Source organism: Mesoplodon mirus, assembly GCF_964341445.2.
Source record: "Mesoplodon mirus genome assembly, chromosome: 3".
NCBI lineage: Eukaryota > Metazoa > Chordata > Mammalia > Artiodactyla > Ziphiidae > Mesoplodon > Mesoplodon mirus.
In genome coordinates this window covers 28,500,156-28,522,104 of record NC_138978.1, presented here as the reverse complement: position 1 = coordinate 28,522,104, position 21,949 = coordinate 28,500,156, and the positions used below count along the sequence as shown (strand labels likewise).

At 45.5% G+C, this 21,949-nt stretch overlaps 1 protein-coding gene and 1 pseudogene across 3 annotated transcripts in view; both read left to right on the top strand.

The window, feature by feature from the left end:
* The first annotated feature begins 835 nt into the window (after positions 1–835).
* PTP4A2 (protein tyrosine phosphatase 4A2) overlaps positions 836–21,949 on the top strand; it is a 39,043-nt gene continuing 17,929 nt past the window's right edge. The window contains exons 1-2 of one of the 2 annotated variants that reach the window (XM_082616363.1): positions 836–955; positions 1,930–2,001. The gene's annotated coding sequence lies outside the window, so the exon portion shown is untranslated. Of the gene's footprint in view, positions 956–1,929; positions 2,002–11,293; positions 11,443–21,949 lie in introns of those variants that run through there. The other variant, XM_082616362.1, reaches the window with a different exon arrangement.
* LOC309799101 (methylosome protein WDR77-like) overlaps positions 10,840–21,949 on the top strand; it is a 460,959-nt pseudogene continuing 449,849 nt past the window's right edge. The window contains exon 1 of the transcript in view: positions 10,840–11,369. The product of the transcript in view is annotated as a methylosome protein WDR77-like (transcript). The remainder of the gene's footprint in view (positions 11,370–21,949) is intronic.

Sequence of the window (21,949 nt, the reverse complement as noted above, 5' to 3'; positions counted from 1 at the left end):
AGTTACTGAGTGCTTTCACCCTCGCCAGGCACTGTTCTAAGGGCCTACAGGCTTTATCTCTGAAGTCTACTACTCTGGCTATCCGGTTTGACATGAGGAAGTTGAGAGTTAGAGAGGTGAAGTCACTTGCCTGGGGCATCCAGCCAGTAACGGGAAGTTCTGAGAAGTGACTGCCAGAAGCCTGTGTTCTTTGCCCTGTGCAGCTCTGCACTTCTGAGGATGTCTCTAGGTGACACAGCAAGGCTGTGGGATTGGCGAGGGGCCTCCCAAATGAAGATCCTCAGCAAATACCTGGAAAACAAGCTTCTCTCCAGCTCGGATTTCTACTGAGAAGGAAGGGACAGGATCCTCTCAGCTTGTTCTGAGGCTCCTTGTCACCTGAGACCCTCTTCCAGGGCTCCCTCCCCCGAGCTTCTAAGCTCAGGGATAAAGGGCCTATTCATCAGGCCTCCCAGAGCTGGTCTGGAAGTGGTCTGGCAGCAGCCAGTGGTTAGTCCCCCCTCCTCGAGCCTGTCTTCCCTGCCCCTCCCTCTGGACTTGACACCTGGTATCTCTTTCTCGTGTCCATGAGCCCAGGGCGCGTGAGGCCCAGGCGGGCATGGTATCTCTTTCTCCCTAAACTGTCCCCAAAGCAGGCACAATTTTGTGTGCTGCCCGCCCCCACTGTCGGTGCACTCTTCCAAGGGTTCCTGTGGAATCCAGGCTCCAGTAAACACCCAAAGAGGAGGAAGTGGGCCAAGCAATGAGCCTGCGATTGCATCAGGGCTGACTCACTCCCTGCCTTTTCCCCCACCTCAGTCTCCAGAGGAGCTCCTTGGGGCCAGGCCCAGCCCAGGAGAGAGGCTCAGGCCAAGGTGAAGAAGGGGATGCTGGAGAGGGATGCAGATTAAATTGCACTCTCCTTGGCTTGGGAAAGAAACAGCCAACAGATTTGAAAGCTGGAGATGAAGCAAAGGTGAGTCATTGGAGGAGAGGGTCCGAAGAGGCTGGGAAAGTAACATTTACAGAGTGCCTACCAGGTGCCATGCGACAATAATAACAATACCGTCTGACTTAGGGACACATCGGGCGCTAGATCAGGAGATTCTGTAATAAGAAGTAACTAGCACTTTATTGTGTGCTGGTGCTATGTGGTTCACCTGTGTTATCCCATCTAATTCTAGCAACACTTATGAGTTGTATGATTATGATGATTCTTTTACAGGTGAGGAAAATGAGACTCAGAGGGGTTAAAGTCCAGAATTATCTCTCAGTTGATCATTGAAGAGTCAGTGTTTGGATCCAAGTCTAAATGTTCTTTGATTCATCATTCTATATTAATTAATGTAATTTTTCTCAACAGGAGTAGGGTAGTTATTATTAGCTTTGGTTTATAGATGGGGAAACTGAGGCTCAGGAAAGTGAGTTGACATGCCTGAGGTCACAGTGCAAATCTCAACTCTTGTCACCCTTAATTTGAGGCTCTCATGCTGAATTCTTTGGGCCCAAGAGGAAGGAACTCTTGCTAGAGTGCTGCTAAGAGTCCTTTTCAATGCAGTGTGAGTCACATATTGTTTCTCCCCTCCCTGCAAGGTCACCTCTCTGGGCAGTGACAGAATAGACACCTGCCTCTGTGAAGTCACTTGTCACACTGGCTTGTGGCTGCTGACCCAGCTTTCCCTCTGGACTGCCAGCTCTCTGACGGCCAACTCTGGCTATTCAGGCATCTCTCTGTACTGCTGGTGCCTGGCCCAGAGGAGGGCTTGTTGGAATGAATAAATGGATTCATTTGAGGAGCTGGGATTTGAACCTAGGCCTTTTGGGCTCCCTCACCCTGCTGCAGGCCCCTCTCACCAGTGAGGCCTAGTTACACAAGCTGCAAAGCAAATAGCCAAGGCAGGAGGTCAGCTGATTTGAATCCTTTCCCTCTCCTCCCCTTTCCTTTTCTAGAAGCCAAGGAGAAACATGAAAACTCAAATGTGCCCTGAACCAGTCTCAACCCCCAAGTCAAGGAATGTAAAGGTGAGGAGTTGCCATGGTAACAGCAGAGCCAGGTGTGCTGGCAAATACTCAGTTCCTGCAGGGAAGTACTGCCTGGTGCCTGTCTGAGGGTTTACTGCTTCTGGCTACAGGGGAGCCGCATTTCATTTGTTCCTCTTGATGTGACAGGAGACTTTTGCCTTTCATTGCTTCCATTTTCTTCTAAGTGAAAGGGGAGGAAAAAAATCCCTCTCCCCACCTGCTCAGAGAAACGCTAGAAAAACACCAGCAGTCCCATCAGAGGCTCTGCCGCTGCTGGTCCTGAAACCCCATCATCACTTAAATTGCTCTATTTTAAAGGTTTGTGAAAACTGCACCAAATTGATTTTTCCCGTATCACTTCTATCTGTATTTCTGTGGTTTCTCTTCTTCAGTGCTGCATTTTCTGGGAGCAAGAGAGCAAGTCTATATGGAAATTTGAGGTACTCTGATGTGGTTTGGGAACCCAAAAATAAAAGTGTTTAAGAGAGTACCAAATTTTTTTCTTTCTTTTACTTACTCACATACTTGTTTTTTTTTTTTTTTTTTTTTTTTTTTTTTTTTTTTTTTTTTTACCTTGGGTCTGTTGAAAAAGATTTGGTTCACAGAGTGAAAACTTAATTTAGCTTCAGGTCATGATCACTGTTGAGCAGAGAATCTTATAATCACAAGGATGGAAAGAGCCTTAGAAGTCGCCTGGCTCAGAGGTCCCAGAAGTTTAAAAAGTAAGGAGGAAAATCCAGACATGGTAGCTAGCTTTTAGTTTGGCCAAAAAAAAACATTAAAGAAAAACAACTATCATTTACTACAACCACTGCTTCATGAAAGGAAGGACATTTTAATACCAAAAAAGATAGGAAGGCTATACTTTCAGAATGAAAACCTCTCCCTTAAATTGAATAGATTTAGCATATGAAATTTACCTTTTTATCCTTAATTTTCTGCTATCTCCATCCACTAGCACCAGTCTGAGTGTGGACATTTGAGAAACCACTGATTTGGTTTACTGTTCCTACCAGTAGTTCTTGGAGATGGTGTCTTGGCCTCTGCTCAGATACCTCTGGTGGCTGGGGCGCTCATTACCTTCCCTCTTTGGATAATTCAAGCTGTCACTTCTTTTTCATCTCCCCTCTCTTGCCTGCCCTTCTTCAGGTTGGTTATTGTCCCTCATGTATGCTCCCTTATCTCCCCTACAGTTACCACTTTTGCAGCATTTATCTCACAGTGTTGTAATCACTGGTTGATACATCCATCAACAACTAGACTGTCACCTTCCTGACGGCAGGGTCTACATCTGTTTACTGCTGGACCCTCCGGCCCATCACCTGGCAGAAGCTCATCAATAATTGTTAACTGAAGGAATGAACTTCTACCCACCAGACTAATGATATCATGAAATAATAGTAACAATAATCATGAAAATAACACATTATTTAATGTGTACTATAGCCTGAGCACTTAGTGTGATTTTGATCAGGGTCAGGCTTTTATGTCAGGGCATTTGGAGTAAGATGAAAATGATAATCTGTGAGGCATGTTGCTTTAAAAGGAACAGTTTCTCTGGAAATTTATCCTACAGAAGTCCTCTAAAAGGGCTCAGAAATGTATGTGCAGAAATGTCCATTGTAGTACTGCTTGTATTAGCAAAAAAAGGAAACAATCCAAGTATCTATCATTAGGGAATCTGTTAAATAAATTATAGTTCAGCCGTACTATGTACGCAGCCTTTAAAAGAATGAGGTAGATCTAAATGTATTGACGTGGAAAACCGTCCAAGACATATTGTTAAGAGAAACAATCCCAACTCTATTATATACACGCACACATGTGTATGCATATATGAATACACAGAAAAAATATGAATGTACAGAGAAAACTTGGGAGGAACAATATAATACAAATTGTTAATAGTGGTTCTTTCTTTGCGTATGATTATGGGGGACTTTTACTTTATTAAGCATTCATCTCTGTAATTAAAAATTTTTTTTATAGGAAGCATGTCTTAGGTTTTTGTTTTTTTTTTTTTTTTGCGGTACGTGGGCCTCTCACTGCTGTGGCCTCTCCCGTTGAGGAGCACAGGCTCCGGACGCGCAGGCTCAGCGGCCATGGCTCACGGGCCCAGCCGCTCCACGGCATGTGGGATCTTCCCGGACCGGGGCACGAACCCACGTCCCCTGCATCAGCAGGCGGACTCTCAACCACTGTGCCACCAGGGAAGCCCTCATGTCTTAGTTTTTAACAGCATTATTATTATTATTATATTTGGCCACACCACGTGGCCTGTGGGATCTTAGTTCCCTGACTAGGGATCGAACCCGGGCCCCGGCAGTGAAAGCACTGACTCTTAAAAGCTGGACCGCCAGGGAATTCACTTAACAGTCTTATTAAAGTATAATTTATATATTATAAAATGCACATATAATTTTTAAGGCTGGGGCTGAGGGTTAGAACACAACTAGAAGGAAAAGTTTCTGACATTGAGGCTAATCTAATCTTTTGTCCTTTTGCCTGCCCTTCGGTTCCCTTCCCCACAATGGGTCCTCCCACCCTCCTTGGGCCCTCAATATCTCTGAGTGGCCTGGGAGACTCCTTTTCTTTATCTGGGCCTATGAAAGGAGAGGCTACACTAGATGACTTCTGAAGTTCTTTCAAACATTAATTCTGGTGAATTTGTAGCCCTTCTGCTCTCTCCTACTGAAATTCATTTTTAGGGAGGAGCTGATAAATCTCATTCTCATTACATGAAAATGGCTGGAAAGGCCCAGTTTTTCACTCTTGTGATGTTCACATTTTAACAAAAGAAGAACTATCATTTTGGCTTTAAGCCAAGAAAGAAACCTTCAGTTGTGCAGTTTATATGTATACAAGTTGAGAATAGGGTAGGGGATATGTTGAGGGTAGCAGGGCAGGGAGCCACTGTTGGGGGGAAAAGTCAGGATTCTGGCCATAGCACCTGACAGAATTAAGACAACTGTGCACCATCAGCGAAGGAATCCTCTCGATTTCACAATGTGACCTTGATTGCCCCATTTAACCTGGTGCTTTGAAGTCTCAGTGTGTAGAAACATTATCACGGTCAGAGAGCATATATTAAACATTTATACACAAGCAGATAATCTATGTCACTCCAAAAGAAGTTGCCATAATGAAAAGAGCTTACATGGTTAAACCAACACCTGTAATGTAGGTAAGATCGTAGCCACATTCTCATTCGGGAAGCAGACTGTATAGAGGTTGAGGGTGTGAGGCTCAGGACAAATACTCTCTGGGTTCAAATCCTGCCTCTATCACATACTAGCTGGGTGACCTTGGTCAAGTGGCTTCTCTGTTATTCACCTCAGTTTCCCCGTATGTAAAATGGGAATAATAATTTCCACCTCCTAGGATTGTTGTGAAATTAAACTCGTTAATAGCTATAAAGGGCTTACAACAACAGTGCCTGGCACATATCAAGTGCTCAATAAGTGTTAGCTCTGAGAATCATTACCTCCTAATCACTTCATTCGTTGTGTAGGGAAATTCGCTGCTTCACTTCCAACAGCGCTTGTTTCACTTATTAATAAATTCTTTGGTATTTTCCAACTGCCAAACGGGGAAACTAAGTCTCGAGGTGTCAGGGAATGCTGTGAACTGAAAGGAGCAGTCAGGGCAGCGCCAGAGGTTAAAGTACTGGCCTGGAGTCCGCTGCTGTTTCTCAGCACCGCCTTGAGCTGATCCCCGCCCCCTGGGGGCCTCAGTTGCCCCATCTTTAGTAAGATAAAATGAGGAGGTTGCGCCATGTTTCTAAACTTTTCCCTCTCCCTCGCTGTCAGTTCCTTAAGTCGTTTTCCTTTTGGATCTCTGGCTGAAATCCAGTAACACCTGACAGCGGTGGAGAGGGGTATCCTGATAGCTGATTGGCCGAGGGAAGGATCCAGAAGGAGGCCGCGGCCTTCCAGTGCACCCAGGCCCAGCCTTGATTCAGCAGCAGCTTTCCAGCTCCTACCGGCACCAGGGGAGGGAACTCCTGACCCGCGGACCCACCCGCGAAGCAAGCCTTGACGTCTCCCGGAATTTACAGCTCCTCTCCCTCCCCGCTGGGCTTCCCCAGGCAGCACGCACCCAGGCTCTTTTGGAGGCTGCCGCCGAGGGCAAACTGCAGGGGTCTGCACAACTCCCCGGGGCTTCCCGCAGAAGCTGATTGACAAGCACGGGGCCGGGGGGTGGGGGTGGGGGGTGGAAGGTTCCTGCAGCCCTTAGTGACCGGCGCCCTGCCCCCTCGGCCTCCGCCCCTGTAAAGAGGGCTGTAAAATTCCGGAAGAGAGATTAGAGGCAGGGGATGGGTGGGGCGGTGAATCAGTACATTCCTTCCTCCCCCTGCCTCCCCCTCCCCGGTTATCACTTTGGGGGGGTTGAGTCCTCTCTTGGCCTTCTCCTGACCGGTCCACTGCCAGGGTCCAGACAAGCTAAGCAGTGCTGGGCGGGAACCTCCCAGGGTCAGCTGAACTTTCTGGAGCCCAGATCGCTCATTTTGCAGCTCATGACCCCATTTGGTTTCGGGTTGGGGAATTTTGGTCGTTGCTTCCAACTGGGTCCTTTGCATTGAGTAGTTCACAGGCCTGCCTGTGCATTTGTCAGTAGTTCCCATTTATTGGGCAAGTCCTGGCTCTGTCTTTTCTTCCTAAAACTTTGCAGCGTAGGCATACCTTATCTCGCGTTAGCTAGGAAATCGGAAAGCTCAGAGAGGTTAGGTAACTTGCCCAAGGTCAAAAAGTGGCAGAGCCAGGAATAATCCCAGCTCTATCAGTTCCATAGATTTCCCATCACACCCTGCAGCTTCCTTTACTTTAGGACTTGAAAGGCAACACTTATTAGGGGGTAGGGAAGTAACATGTATGGACTACCTCCTACCGTACTGTGTAGTTTAAATATATTGTCTTTTATGATTTATTTTTTCACAACAACCCCCTGAAATAGATGTGATCATCACCACCATATTACACACCAGGCAACTTTAATAAATTTATTTGGCTGCGTTGGGTCTTTGTTGCTGCGCACGGGCTTTTCTCTAGTTGCGGCAAGTGTCGTTGTGGTACAGGGGCTTCTTATTTGCAGTGGCTTCTCTTGTTGTGGAGCATGGGCTGTAGGCACGTGGGCTTCAGTAGTTGTGGCATGCGGTCTCAGTAGTTGTGGCTTGTGGGCTCTAGAGCGCAGGCTCAGTAGTTGTGGTGCAACGGCTTAGTGGCTCCGCGGCATGTGGGATCTTCCCGGCCCAGGGCTCAAACCCATGTCCCTTGCATTGTCAGGCAGATTCTTAACCATTGTGCCACCAGGGAAGTCCCACCAGGCAACTTTAGAAGTTGGGAATTTGAAGGGTAGAGCTGGGGTTCCCGTAGAGTCACAGTACAAAACCACAGTTAATGTCCGTGTAGTGCTTGACAGTTTACAAAACACGTTCAAGATCTTCATTTTGGGAACTTCCCTGGTGGCGCAGTGGTTAAGAATCCGCCTGCCAATGCAGAGGACACAGGTTCGAGCCCTGGTCCAGGAAGATCCCACATGCCACGGAGCCACTAAGCCGGTGCACCACAACTACTGAGCCTGTGCTCTAGATCCTGCAAGCCACAACTACTGAGCTTGAGCGCTGCAACTACTGAAGCCCGTGTGCCTAGAGCCCGTGCTCCACAACGAGAAGCCACCACAATGAGAATCCACAGCAAGAGAAGCCACCGCAATGAGAAACCCGCGCACTGCAACGAAGAGTAGCCCCCGCTCTCCGCAACTAGAGAAAGCCCACGCACAGCAACAAAGACCCAATACAGCCAAAAATAAATAAGATTTAATAAATAAATAAATAAATCCTGTTAAAAAAAAAATCTTCATTTCAGAGCTACCCCATTTCACAGATGAGGATAGAGGTTCAGTCCTGAAGTTAAGCCATCTGTCCAAGGTCACAAAGCTAACAGTGAGAACAAGAGCCTGCAGTTTTGAAATAAACTCTGTAGAGCCAGTAGTAGCAAAGCTCATTGCATTTACTAATTCCACAGTGCCAAGTACTGTTCTAATAATTGTAATAATAGCTAACATTTATTGAACACTTACTATGTGTCCTGTATGGTGCTACCTGAGTTATATACACTAACTCCTGTAATGCTCAAAACTATGTCATGAGGTAAGTACTGTTTCCTTTTCCATCTTACAGATGGAAAAATTAAGACTAGATGAAATAACTTCCCGAAGTTACACAGCAATATAATGGCAATGCAAGGATGCCTGATGAAACAGTCTAGGGTCCCGGGGTAGCAACAAGTCACCTGGGTTGTGTCCCCACTTCTGTCTAAAACCACTTCCCTGAGGGTCTCGGTTTCTTTGCCACACCACCGTTACTTCTTTCTCTAACCCCTGTGTGTGGCAAGCCCACACAGCTCCCGCTCTCAAGGAGCTAATGCTCCATAAAATCAGTCAAGAAGGCCGCCAGCTTTGCCTCACAGGGGCGCTGGAAGGATTAATAAGCTAATGGCACTTGGAATGCTTCAGCAAAGGCGCTGGATAAACTCAGGGCAGTTATTATGTGTAAAACTCACTGCCAAGGGTGGTTCACGCTGTAATAAGGTGCCTGCAGCCCAGTTCCTGATCTGTTTGAGGTGTGCAGTTTTCCTTGGGAAACCATTTGGATGAAGTCATTCACGTCAGGGGTTAGAGCATTTCCCTGCTGTCCTGGGAGTGCGGGGAGTTGGTGGTGTCATGGTCTCAGGGCTTTTGCTCCCAGAGGGGGGTGTTTCCAATATCTCAGAAGGGATTCCAGCTTACTATGATGTACCCCAGTTATTGATTGGAGTCAGAGACTAACCTCATGCTTATGTGGGCTTCAGAGGCAGACACCTGGGCTGAATCCTACTTCTGTCACTTCGTCTCTCGGAGCCTCCAGTCCCTTTTATTTTAATGTTTTTGGCCGCACCATGCAGCTTGCAGGATCTTAGTTCCTGACCAGGGATTGAACCCAGGCCCTTGGCAGTGAAGGCATGGAGTCCTAACCACTGGACTGCCAGGGAATTCCCTCCAACCCTCTTAAAACGAGGATGGTAACAACTTCCTCACAGGGTTATTTTGAAGCATAAACTTGATAATATATTTAAAAACATCTGCCCAGGGCTTAGAATAGATGCTTAATAAATGGTACCTGTTATGATAGCTATTTTTGTTATCCTTATGTTGTTGTGTGTGTGTGTGTGGTGTGTGTGTTTTCAGCCATGCCTCAGGGTATGTGGGATCTTAGTTCCCCAACCACGGGATCGAACCCGTGGCCCCTGCAGTGAAAGCACAAACTCCTAACCACTGGACTGCCAGTGAAGTCCCATGTTGTTATTATACTATTTACTGACATTTTAGGGCTGGGCTAAATCCATTTCTCAACAATCTACTACACTGCCTCAAGTAAGACAGTCTAAATAGGGGAGAACGTGAAATAGGCATTTATAATATACGTGATACATGCTATGATAGGGGATTGCATAAGGTGTTTTGAAACTTTAGCAGACGAATATTCAATAAGCAGGAGACTCAACCAAAGTTTTGCAGAGCAGGTAGTTCTCTGTCTCAAGCCTGTGCTTCGAGGAAGTGGAAAACACTGCCTGCTGGAGGCAGGTAGAACGTAAGAGCGGCAGCTGAGTCTGTGCTCCTCACCCAAAGGGCCTTGATTCTGATCTGCAGCCCCTCTTGCTTCAAGGCCTCTCAGCTCCTACACAGCTCTGCCACCCAGACTAGCCCTGGAATACCTACCTCCTCCCGGGCCACCTGCTGGAGGTGAACATCCTGGGTTCTGTGCTGTGGCGTGATGTGGCTGAGTCATAAGACCTTTCTTTTCACCGCTAAGCTCTAATGGAGGCCTTCTGGTCAGGAGCAAAGCCCCAGGTCTACCTTGTGGGGAAGGCTTAATGATGACTACTGACCATTGCTTCTCCCCACGGGCCAAGCGAACATGTGTGTGGTGGTGCTGGGGGGCGGGTGAAAGGCAGCCCAAGGGGCAGGAGTCCCTTCTAGATAGGTGCCAAGTCTGAGCAGGTGAGGCTTCCCAGGGTGGCGAGGGAGGACAGAGCCCCTGCCCGCCTCCTCCAACTCTCATGGGTAAGCCTCCCTCCTTCCTCTCAAGCCAGCCACTAGTGTCTTTCCTGCTGCCATCTGGCAGTGGCCCAGACCAATCTCCCAACTCACCTGTGACCACATTTTCCAAACCAAAACTCAGAACGCATGGTCTGACAAAGAAAGAATTTCTGGCCACCTTCTAAATACAAGAGAGAATACTGAGATCTCTTGGATAATCCCTGTCGTTAAATTCAGGGTCTCCTTTTTATCAGGAAATTTTCATACGTAATGAAAACAGCCCCATGAGGTAGCGGATAACTATTTCCATTTAATAGTTGAAAATACGCAGAGAGAGGAAATAACTTGCCCAAGATACTACATCCCGGAAGTTTGAATTTTGATCTGCTGCTCGCTGTTCCTAGGTCTGGGTGTGTGTGTGTGTGGCGCGCGGTCGGGGAGTAAGGATGGGGGACGCAGAAATATCCTTCGCTCTTGCAGACGCACACGCCATTTATCTGGGGCCTGGGGAAAGGGCAGCCAAGAACTGAGCTGCCCGGGTTCTCACTTCTGGGCTGGAAATCCCCGAGCAAAGGGCTCGGTCGCCGCCTTGTCCCATCAGGATCTGGCCTCAGGCCTCACGGCCCGGCCGCGGGAAAAGGCCCTTCGACCTTGAGGGTCACCCCACGGCCTCGGGCTCTGGCCCAGTCCAGGTGCGGATGGGCGGGCCGCGGCGTGGGCGAAGGACACCCAGGCCAGGTTCTGCCCCCCCTCCCCGGTCACATGGACGCGCCTTCCGCAGCCAGGAGTGCTGAGTGGAACGAACCACGAGGAGGAGCGGGGGAGGCGCCGAGGGCAGTGGGTCAGCGCCCCGCGGGGCAGGTGGGCGGGCCCCACCGCCCCGAGCCGGCCCGCCAGCCAGTCAGCGGGCGCGGGGGGCGGGCCGGAGGGCGCGCGCGCCGCGCCCCGCAGCGCCCCCTGAGGGGCGGCGGCGGGAGCTGGTTCCGGCTGCGCGCGCAGCGGTGGTGGCGGCGGCGCGATCGACTGGGCTGTAACCGTCGTCCGTCCGGTAGCGGCTGGAGCGGCAGCGGCGGCCGGGCACGGCGCGAGGCGACGCCACAGGGCAGCGGCGGCAGCGGGGACAGCGGCGGCAGCCGGAGACGCAGCGGCGGCCGCAGCAGCAGCAGCAGCAAGACGGACTCGTGGACACGCGCCGCCGCCGCCGCCGCCGCCGGGCCGGGCCGGGTGTCGCGCGCCGAGGCTGGGGGGGAGCCGTCGCCGCCACCGCTACCGCCGCCGCCGCCGCCGCCGAGGTGACTGAGGAGAGAGGCGCCTCCTCGCTCCCGCCGCCGCCGGACTTCAATGCCCAGTCCCCAGCTCGCCAGCGTGAGTGCGCTGCTCCCGGGCGGCCCCCGCTCTGGCTCCCGGGGCCTCGGGGCAGGGGAGGGCGGGAGGCGCCGCAGCCATTAGTGCAGGCCCGAGACACGTCCCCGGAAGGAGGGCCGGGCCGGGGCCGGGGGCGGGGGGAGCGCCGCCGGGAAGCGTGGAGAGCGAGGTTGGGTGAGCGGGGCAGGGGGGGGATCGCGCGTGTGGGAGGGGGAGGGACTAGTGCTGTGTGCAAGAATGTTGAGTGGGGGGGCGATGTGCGTGCGTGAGGGCGAGAGAGTGAGTTGGGGACAGGGCTAGTGTGCATGTGGGGGGAGAGAGAGCGTGGGGGGGAGAAAGAGTGGGTGGGGGGAGTTGGGGACAGTCTGTGTGTGTGTGTGTAGAGGAGAGTGAGGGGGAGTGCGAGTGGGGGGCGGTAGGGGGGACAGTGTTAGGAGGGTGGGAGGAGAGCGAGTGTGGCTGAGTGTAGGGGAGAGTGAGGGGGAGCGTGTGGGAACGAGTGAGTGTGGGGAGTAGGAGTGTGCATGGGAGAGTGGGGTAAATGGGGAGAGTAAGTGGGGGAGAGAGAGTTTCGCGTGCCTGAGGTAGAGTGGTGGAGGGGGGAGAACCTGAGTGCAGAGTGAGAGAGGTTGGGGAGAAGGTGAACGGCAGATGAGGGAGTGTGGAGGTGTGTGCCTGCGACTGTCCAGTCTGTGAGCCGGCTTCCCGGAGGCTCTCCTTGATGGTTTTCTAGGGCCATAGTGAACCCGGGTGTCCTGGGTTAGGGAGTTCTTTCCAGGAGCATCTTGTCCCTGGGTCCTTGGGCTCAAGTATGAGGAGAGGGTACAGAAGTCTATTCCAGTAGCACTACCATCTTCTGGCTCTGTGACCCCCCCTCCATATTTCATGACATGGACATGAATTTCCAAATTTGTCAAGCATATGATTGGCATCCCATCCTAGTCTGGGGTTCTTAGAGCTAACTAAAACAAATTTGTGTATTGCACAGACTCTTTTGTAAAGTACTGCTAGTTTTTCAGGTGAGAGGTATTCTATTGTTAGGTAAATTTAAGAAATTTTTTTAGGTTTTAGCTCTTTCCTACCCTTCTGGAGATAAGATTTTAAGAAGTAATAATAATGATAATAATAATGGTGTAATATGTTGATGATGAAGAAGAACCATAGGCTAGTTTATTATTTTCTGGAATTTTTCAAGAAATGTATAAAGTATCTAGTAGTTCTGGCATCATTGTAGGCATTCAGCAAATGCTTGTCTGTATGGAGTCACCAAACTAGTCATCGCTGGATTAAATATGGTGGTTACTGGCTCCCTTCCTCTGTATTACAGAGTAGTTTCAGACAGGAAGTGACTGAAATTATGCCTTATTCAAGGTGTAGAAGGAAATTAAGGCTTCAGAATGACACATTATTTTTTTTAATACATTTACTTATTTATTTTTGGCTGCATTCTTCGTTGCTGCACGCGGGCTTTTCTCTAGTTGCGGAGAGTGTGGGCTACTTTTTGTTGCAGTGCGCGGGCTTCTCATTGCGGTGGTTTCTCTTGTGGAGCACGGGCTCTAGGTGCGTGGGCTTCGGTAGTTGCAGCACGTGGGCTCAGTAGTTGTGGCTCGTGGGCTCTAGAGCGCAGGCTCAGTAGTTGTGGCACATGGGCTTAGTTGCTCTGATGCGTGTGGAATCTTCTTAGACCAGGGCTCGAACCTATGGTCCCTGCATTGGCAGGCGGATTCTTAACCACTGCGCCACCAGGGAAAGTCCCCAGAATGGCACATTATTAAGGCTTCATCATCACTTGCCAGCATACCATTATGTTGGTAAAGATAGGAGCTGATTGCTGGTATTCATTTTAAAAGTTGTTTCATAGTGGATAGTGAATGGACTAATCCCTGTCATGGAGTTTTCCCAGATTCACATGTTTTTTCGGTACGCGGGCCTCTCACTGCTGTGGCCTCGCCCGTTGCGGAGCGCAGGCTCCGGACATGCAGGCTCAGCGGACATGGCTCACGGGCCCAGCCCCTCCGCGGCATGTGGGATCCTCCTGGACCGGGGCACGAACCCGCGTCGTCTGCATTGGCAGGTGGACTCTCAACCACTGTGCCACCAGGGAAGCCCAAAGTAGGGGTTCTTAATGAAGAGTACCTTGATATGGATTTTATACTGTAATGATGGGAAGTCTCTTAGAAGTTGGGAGTCTTTTCAATACAAGCAAAGAGTAGCGTGGTCCTTTTGGTACTAGACGTGATAGAATTACAAGCAAAAGCATTGGTGTGTAATTAGAAGTCAGAAATTATATTTTTCTTACAGTGTCCTTTTCTGCATCACTAGCACGCTCTCTGCTTTCAGAATCAGTAAATAGTATTGATACTGTTTGGTGGGGGACCAGATTAATTAGTATTAAGTTCCTCCTGTGTACCAGGTGCTTTTTATACTCTCATTCAGTTCTCACAGCTACTATTAAAAGGTGGTAGGTGTCCTCATTTGCATTCATTTGGCACATGTTGAGTGGTTTCTATTTGCCAGACGTTAGGGATACAGTGATGAGCCCTCATTGACTTACAGTGATGAGATGAGAAGATATAGAGACTCAAAGAGGTGAAGTAACTCATCCCAGCTGGATTAAAAACCCAGGTCAGTCTGACTCCAAAGTCTTTGATTTTTCCACTATACCGTCAACTACCCTCCCTAGGTTGTCTCTCTTTGAGGTTTCTCATCCACACAGTGACCTAGCAGCTTGTACAGATGAGAGATGTTGAAGGTAATGCAGAAGACTGAATGGCTCGAGGCAAGGAGATCATTTAGGAGATGCTGACTTGAGGCTCTTTGGGGCCTAAGTTAGGCTAGGCTTTTATGTGGGTGGAGATTCCGCCTTGGAACTCTCTTGGGGCCTTAGGGTGCTTTGAAACAAGAGTCTTATGAGGCACCTGGGATATGTCTGGGAGAGGAAAGTCTGAATAAAGAAACCCAGCAGCCTTTTAAATGTTTTTTTATTTTGGGGGAAAGAAGAAGAGTGTATTAATGGGGCTAAGAGTCAACCAGAAGTTGTCACTTCTTTGTGAAGTCTTTCTCTTCAGCTTTGTGGGATTTTTACCTCAGGAGTTTTGAAGATCAAGTGAGAAAATATATATGAAAGCACTTTGTTAATTATAAATTGAACTACAGACTCAAAGTATTATCACTAAGACTTCTACTAATGCAACAGTTTCTTATATTTAGTAGCTGGAAAAGGCTACTAGCATTTTAGACCACCTATATAAATGAAAAATTTTTTAGAACTGCTGAACCTGGTATATTCTGACTCAGAACAGCAAAAGTCAAACCACTCCCTCCATGAGTCAGGCAAGTAATATTTAATTTGAACGAACCAAATTTATAGGCAGAAACCATTTACAACATCATTGAACTTTGGTGGCACTAGGGAAGAGTAAATGTTTGAATGTTTTTGCACGTAGTTGAAAGCCCATATTTATGTTTTACTTGAAAAGACATTTGTGTGAACAAGGAAAAACGTTTACTTTTCTTAAGATGTAACTTTTTATTCACTTTGTCTTTAAAGATGGCATTTCTATATGAGGTAGTTACAGAACACTTTATGGTTTTGAGACAGTTGAAATTGAAGGGAGATTTATTTTATAGGGTTTGACTGTACTGTTCCTTTTTTGTTGGAATGTGGGATTGGTAATCAGTGAAGCCTGTAGAAAAAGCATTTACGAATAAGATGCAGATGAGCAGTACATAAATTTTTAGCTGTTGCTCTTGGAAGAGTGAAACTTAAGTTAGAGGGAAGCCTAAGTTAGGTTGATTTCTTCGAGTGAGATCTCATCAGGTATACTACTTGTAGAAGTTGGTGATCTTTAAAAATTTTGAGCAACTGGAAATCAGGACCCGTAGTTTTAACATAGAAGACTTAGTTATGTTTATTGAATTAGGGTAGTAGTTAGAGATTTTGAGGTCTTGGAGTACTTATGAAGCCCAACATTATGCTTTAGGTTTCAACATTACCGTCTTAAGAATTTTCTGTGTGCTGAATCACGAATCGTATCATTTTAAATTCATAAGAACCCTGGGAGTGAGTAAGTGGCATTCTTCCAATTTTACAGATAAGAAAATTGGTTTAGAGATCAGTTGTTGAATCATAGTTAAAGAGTATCAGTAAATAGATGGCAGTGGATTAAAAAAAAAATTTCCCCTTGGGGCTTAAAGTACTTAAGTCTCTAACCATTTTTCTTTTCCTCCCCAGTTAACTGTAGTCATTTTACAGGGGATTATGTAGGAATTAGTAGATGTTAAAGAAATCGCCTTTTTTTTGCTTGAAATTTAGTTTTTAGTTAGTTTTTTTTTTTAAACGATACCTCAGTTACTTTTTTTGCTCTTTGGGGGATGTTGCTGCTTTGAGATTTTTCTCAAGATACTAGTTGGGTTATATAGAAAATGATGATTATTCTCGAAGTTTGTAAAGCAAGAGTCCTTGATGTTACAGTTTTGATAATTTTGTATCTTGGGTTTGTTAAATGAACAATGGATGCCACCGATTAAAATTACTTGGGAAATGGTGATTTGAGTCTGTTAATCTGGAGTATTAGAAGAGGCTTTTATCCATTTTCAACTTCAGAACTAGTATATATATACAGAGGTGTCTGATAGCTTTCTCTGGTTATCCTTCATTGTACTGACTGAACCACATTCTCTAGCTCCTTTGACTTCCTGGCCACTCTGTTGGGACTTGAAACCTTACAGGATTGCTTGGCGTAGAGCTCAAGTGGATATTGTATCTGAATCTTTTGCTCCATGGAGTTGTAGGGGTCTAGGCTAAACCAGAAACTGTCACTACTCTGACACCTCCATGAGAGAAGCTGCACAGCACTGCAGGCTCTGTCCACTTTCCACAGTTACCCTGTGGAGTTACTAGGACCCAGATGAGAAAATAACCTTTCTCCTGCACATGTTGAGGTGGTTTTCCCTGATCAATCAGTATAGATTTACAGGGCATAAACTCTGCCAGAAAAATGGCTATGAGGGGTTGACAGATTATACCAACTGTTTTTATGTGATTTGAATACAAATGTTTTTTGTTGGCCTGCACTGATTTCTTACCTGTGGGTTCTGTAACACAGCATCTACTCCATTTTAAGTGATCTAGAAACTAAATTTCATCGTTTAAATATAAATTTACATTTTACAACATTCTTTTTTAAACTGTAGAGAATTTTTAGATTAAGCGTTTCTGTGACCCTTTCTTTGCTAGTTGAGCCTGTTTTGAAAAAATATTTTGACCATTAGAACCCTCTTTACCTTTTAGAGAATTTAATTACTTTCATGTATTTTTGGGTTGAAATTTCATTCTTCTCAGAAAATGTTAATTCTTTTGGCATAAAATGTGCACATGATATATTTGCTTTAGCAGATCAGATAAATTACTTTATATTTTTATTTCTGCAGTGGTCAAAAATGTTGGCTCTTAACTAATGTATTGTTTGACAAGAATTCAAATTCACAATCAAGTCTGCTTTCTTCTAGTCTTTTCGTTTTGAGATTTGAGTGTAGGTTTTTTTTTTTTTTTTCACTCTTTTACTGGAAACACTCACTAGGTTGTACCACCACAGTCTTTTGTAGATTGAATTTATATACGTCTGTTGATATTTACTGTTTTTAATAGCAAAACAAATTGGTCTGTTTCCTTCTTTCCATTATTGGTGAAAAGCCTGTCATGAGGGAACAGAGTGACTGGTTAGTACAGAAGGATATGAGTCATCAGGATTTGTCAGCAAATTGAGAAGGATATGATGGAGAAACAATAGATTCTAGTGACATTCTTCATTCTGCATGTGTGGTTACAAACAAGTTTCCTTTTGGTGATTGGTTTAAATTATTCAAATAATTTAGATCTTTCTGGATGAAGAGCACATCAAATTTAAGTCATAGCCTAAACTCTGAATTGTTTTTCTGGTGAGATGAGATATTCATTTGGAGGTCATCACCAAGCAGAATTTAGTTAAACTTGTATCCATTTACTAGGAAAAAGAATTCAGCAATCAGGTAGGTTTTAGTAAGCTGAGAGGCTATTTTTGTGAAGCTTGCTGGTAATTATGGAGCAGCTCAGTAGATCAGAAGATGCCCACCAATATGACAATACTTGTTTTCTCTCAGTGAGCAAAGAGTTACTACTACTCTACTTTTAAAATTCCTGAGCTTTTTTTTTTTTTTTAAATTAATTAATTTATTTTTGTGATACGCGGGCCTCTTACTGTTGTGGCCTCTCCCGTTGCGGAGCACAGGTTCCGGACGCGCAGGCTCAGCGGCCATGGCTCACGGGCCCAGCCGCTCCGCGGCATGTGGGATCCTCCCGGACCGGGGCATGAACCCGTGTCCCCTGTATCGGCAGGCGGACTCTCAACCACTGTGCCACCAGGGAAGGGAAGCCCCCCTAAGAGCTTTTATTACATTTGAATTGGTCTAAAATTCTCAGCATGGTCAAGGCCTCCTCAGAGCTATCTAACCGAAGACTTAGCTCCTTTCTCAAGTCATGCTACCATGGCCTGTCTCTATTTCTATCAGTCTTGTCATAAAAATTTTACCTTCCTCAGAAGTCTTAATTAATCCTACTCCATTCTACTCATGCTTATTTTGTGTCTTCCAGGTATGTAGTTAATAATGAAATTTTAATGCTCATCATCAAATATTTTTCACCCACATTGATTCTTCTAGGTTCTTGATCCTGGATGGTGATTATACGGTATGCAAAGAGAGCTCCACAAATGCTTGTTTTAAGATTAGATGGGCTGAGTTTTAGTATCATTCAGAGCTGGTGTATTGTCCCTCATCTCAGTAAGCATTTGGAGGAAGAGGACATGAAAGATTAAATTTTCCATTCTTTTTCTTTCCGTTTTTCTAAAAAATTATTATTGATTTATTTATTTTTGGCTGTGTTGGGTCTTCGTTTCTGTGCGAGGGCTTTCTCTAGTTGTGGCAAGCGGGGGCCACTTTTCATCGCGGTGTGCGGGCCTCTTACTATCGCGGCCTCTCTTGTTGCGGAGCACAGGCTCCAGACGCGCAGGCTCAGTATTGTGCTCACGGGACTAGTTGCTCCGCGGCATGTGTGATCCTCCCAGACCAGGGCTCGAACCCGTGTCCCCTGCATTGGCAGGCAGATTCTCAACCACTGCGCCACCAGGGAAGCCCCTAAATTTTTCATTCTTTAAGTGAGAAGAGAAGGAAAGTGAATCCATGTTGAACTAAGCTGGTAAGCAAAGAATTATAACCCCTTGACATGGAATTATAGAGGTATTTCACCATTTTTACTTCACATTCATATGTAATGTGAAACAACTGCTTTCACTGTATGGTTTCTAAAGACTTTTGAATGTTGTATTTTATGAAAATAAACATCAAGTCATTATTGGGCAATTCAGTTAGTGGGTAGACAGTATATTTTAAAAGGCCACCAGCAGCTCCAAATTGAATTATTTGGGTTCTTGTCTGTTTATCTTGTACTAATACTCAGTGCACAGATGGCTGTGAAGTATAATGTGATTTATAAGAAACAAGTTTAGGAGAGGAAGTGAAGCGTAACTTACTTAGGGGAAACTTGGACCAAAATGCCCTAACAGCAGAAAAATTTCTGGGGCTCAAACAAAAGAATTTATGCTGACAAGATGTAATTTGGAATGTTTTTATTCCATATCCTGTACATAGAGAGCTTCCTTCCCCCCTTTTGGTGGTGGATACTTGAACAGGACCTTTAAATATGCTCAATATGTTAGACAAAATGGGGAAACGAAAGAGTTAAGCTGACCCATAAACTGCTAAGTTCTGAAACATACATTTTAAATAATGCTAACAATAGCCTGGAAGTTTTTGCTTTGCATGCTGCTCCTGTGCTGTAGGTTATTTTGAAAGGTGATTCAAATAACCTTTTCCCAAGTATGTATTTTGCAACCTGAGGGAACTTGCAGCTGTTACAGTCATTCTAACTGTCCTGATATAGCTCAGAAAACATTTCAGAGTGGTGTTGACAGGGTGAATTCGGGTATCCTTTTGGATTTTTACTACTGAGTTTGCTTTATTTCAATTGAAATTCAGAATCTCAAATACATTTCTTTATTAATGAAATAATTCAGTGGTTCTTGAGTTAGTGTATGTATAGTGATGTTGGAAACTAAAGTAAAATGATTAAGACTTAAATTGTTCTCCAGGAAAATTATTTATCCTTTTGAGATTAAAGAAAGAAGGATGGAGGGAAAGAAGAAAACAAATATTAGGATTTAATTTTATGGGAATGCAGCTGAATTTGAGATAGTTCTCTATAGTATGAAGGAGGTTACCACACTTTTTTAGGAAAAGAAGGTGCTTACACTTTATGATAAAGAGGCTTGGGAGTCTTGAAAGGTACATAAACTGAAGTCTTTAAACAAAAAGCACGTGGAGAGGGTAGTCCTGATGATACCTTTCCTTGGGAATGGAAATATGAATGAATAGAATCAATTTAATAGAGCTATTAAACTTAATTTTTAAAAGATTCACTGAAAACAGTAAGATAATGTTCCATACTAGAATGGTGTTAGGATTTTTAATGTTTTTACTGGTATTGAAATAATTTTTTAGAAAAAGTGAAAATTGGCCATAGTGCTGTTATCTTCATTTAAATTTTATTTCAGAAAGGAAAAATAACATTTTTGGACAAAGAGTTCCAGCTGTAGAATTGCTAATCTTTAGAGGAACAATGGAGTACAAAATTGAAAAGTAAATATTTTCAAGTGTGGCGTGAAAATATTTAATGCAATTTTTGTCTTACAGTTATTTGTAGAGGTAGGAATTACCAGAAAATGACAGCTACTTCTAATCGCCAGGGCACATACAAATTTGAAAACCACTCCCTTTTCATTTGTGTGGGAACAGAGCCCACGGGACTTCAGAAAATAACTGTCACTGTTCTCAGAAGCAGGTGTGATCTGTTGGTTAATTGCTTTCCTTTCCTTTCTGAGTGGCAGGCCATGTATGTCCTGCTGGTTCTGAAGTGTTCAGATATTTTCCCACTATCAGGGTCATACTTTCTTTTTATAGAACTGATTATTGATTTGTGTACTGGAACTTGATTCTCAAGTTCCCTCCTTAAATGAGGAAGTGGAAAAGTGGGAATAACCAAGGGAGTAACTCTGAAACTTTTTTTTTAGCAGTAAGAAGCGTGTTGCTATTTTTAGCTTGTTTACAGATATTTTGGATTATAATTTCTGTAGAATTTAATGATACCTCTTTCCTTATCAATTCCCCAGGACTGTAGTCAGTAGGGGAAGAGAACTAACATTAATTTGAATGGTCTAATTTCAAGGAGCCAGATGTATTCACTTTTAGTTTGATAAATGCAACAGTAGAGAGGATGAACAAGGATAAGTAGTACAGAGAGTAGAGCTCTTATTTCTCCAGGGCTCTGATGAGTTGGGAGTAGGTATGAAAGTAAAAATTTCCAATTTGAGATCAGTTAACCAGGAAGTGAGGTTTTTGTTTTTGTTTTTTTTGGTACGTGGGCCTCTCACTATTGTGGCCTCTCCTGTTGTGGAGCACAGGCTCCAGATGCGCAGGCTGGGCGGCCATGGCTCACGGGCCGAGCCGCTCCGCGGCATGTGGGATCTTCCTGGACCAGCGCACGAACCCGTGTCCCCTGCATCGGCAGGCAGACTCTCAACCAGGGAAGCCCGTTTTTTTTTTTTTTTTTAATTGAAATTTAGTCGGTATAATATGTTAGTTTCAGGTGTACAACATAGTGATTAGGCATTTAAGTACATTGTGAAATGATCACGTCTATAAGTCTAGTAACCATCTGTCACCGTAAAAAGTTATTATGATATTATCAACTATATTCCTTATGCTGTATATTACATCCCTATGACTTATTTTATAACTGGAAGTTTGTACCTTTTAATCCCCTTCACCTACTTGGCCCAGTCCCCCACCCAGAAGATGAATGGTTTTTTTAAAATTCATTTATTCATTCATTCATTCGTTCGTTTATTTATTTATTTATTTATGGCTGCCTTGGGTCTTCATTGTTGCCTGTCGGTTTTCTCTAGTTGTGGCGAGCGGAGGCTACTCTTCGTTGTGATGTGGGGGCTTCTCATTGCGGTGGCTTCTCTTTGTGGAGCACGGGCTCTAGGTGCGCGGGCTTCAGTAGTTGTGGCTCGCGGGCTCTAGAGCGCAGGCTCAGTAGTTGTGGTGCATGGGCTTAGTTGCTCCACGGCATGTGGGATCTTCCCGGCCCAGGGCGTGAACCCGTGTCCCCTGCATTGGCAGGTGGACTCTTAACCACTATGCCACCAGAGAAGCCCCAGAAGATGAGTGTTTAATTAGCAATGTTGAGTTTTCTTTAGTTTACAAGTCTTAACCTCAAATGGTCAAAATGCAGTAGATACAGTAGTACTTTACAGAGGAATTTCCTTGCTTTTCTTTCTTGATGGTTGTGAAGATTTTATGGTCTGTTGTCTGAATAGTCTGTGAATATTGGGTCAGCCTTCTGCGAGTT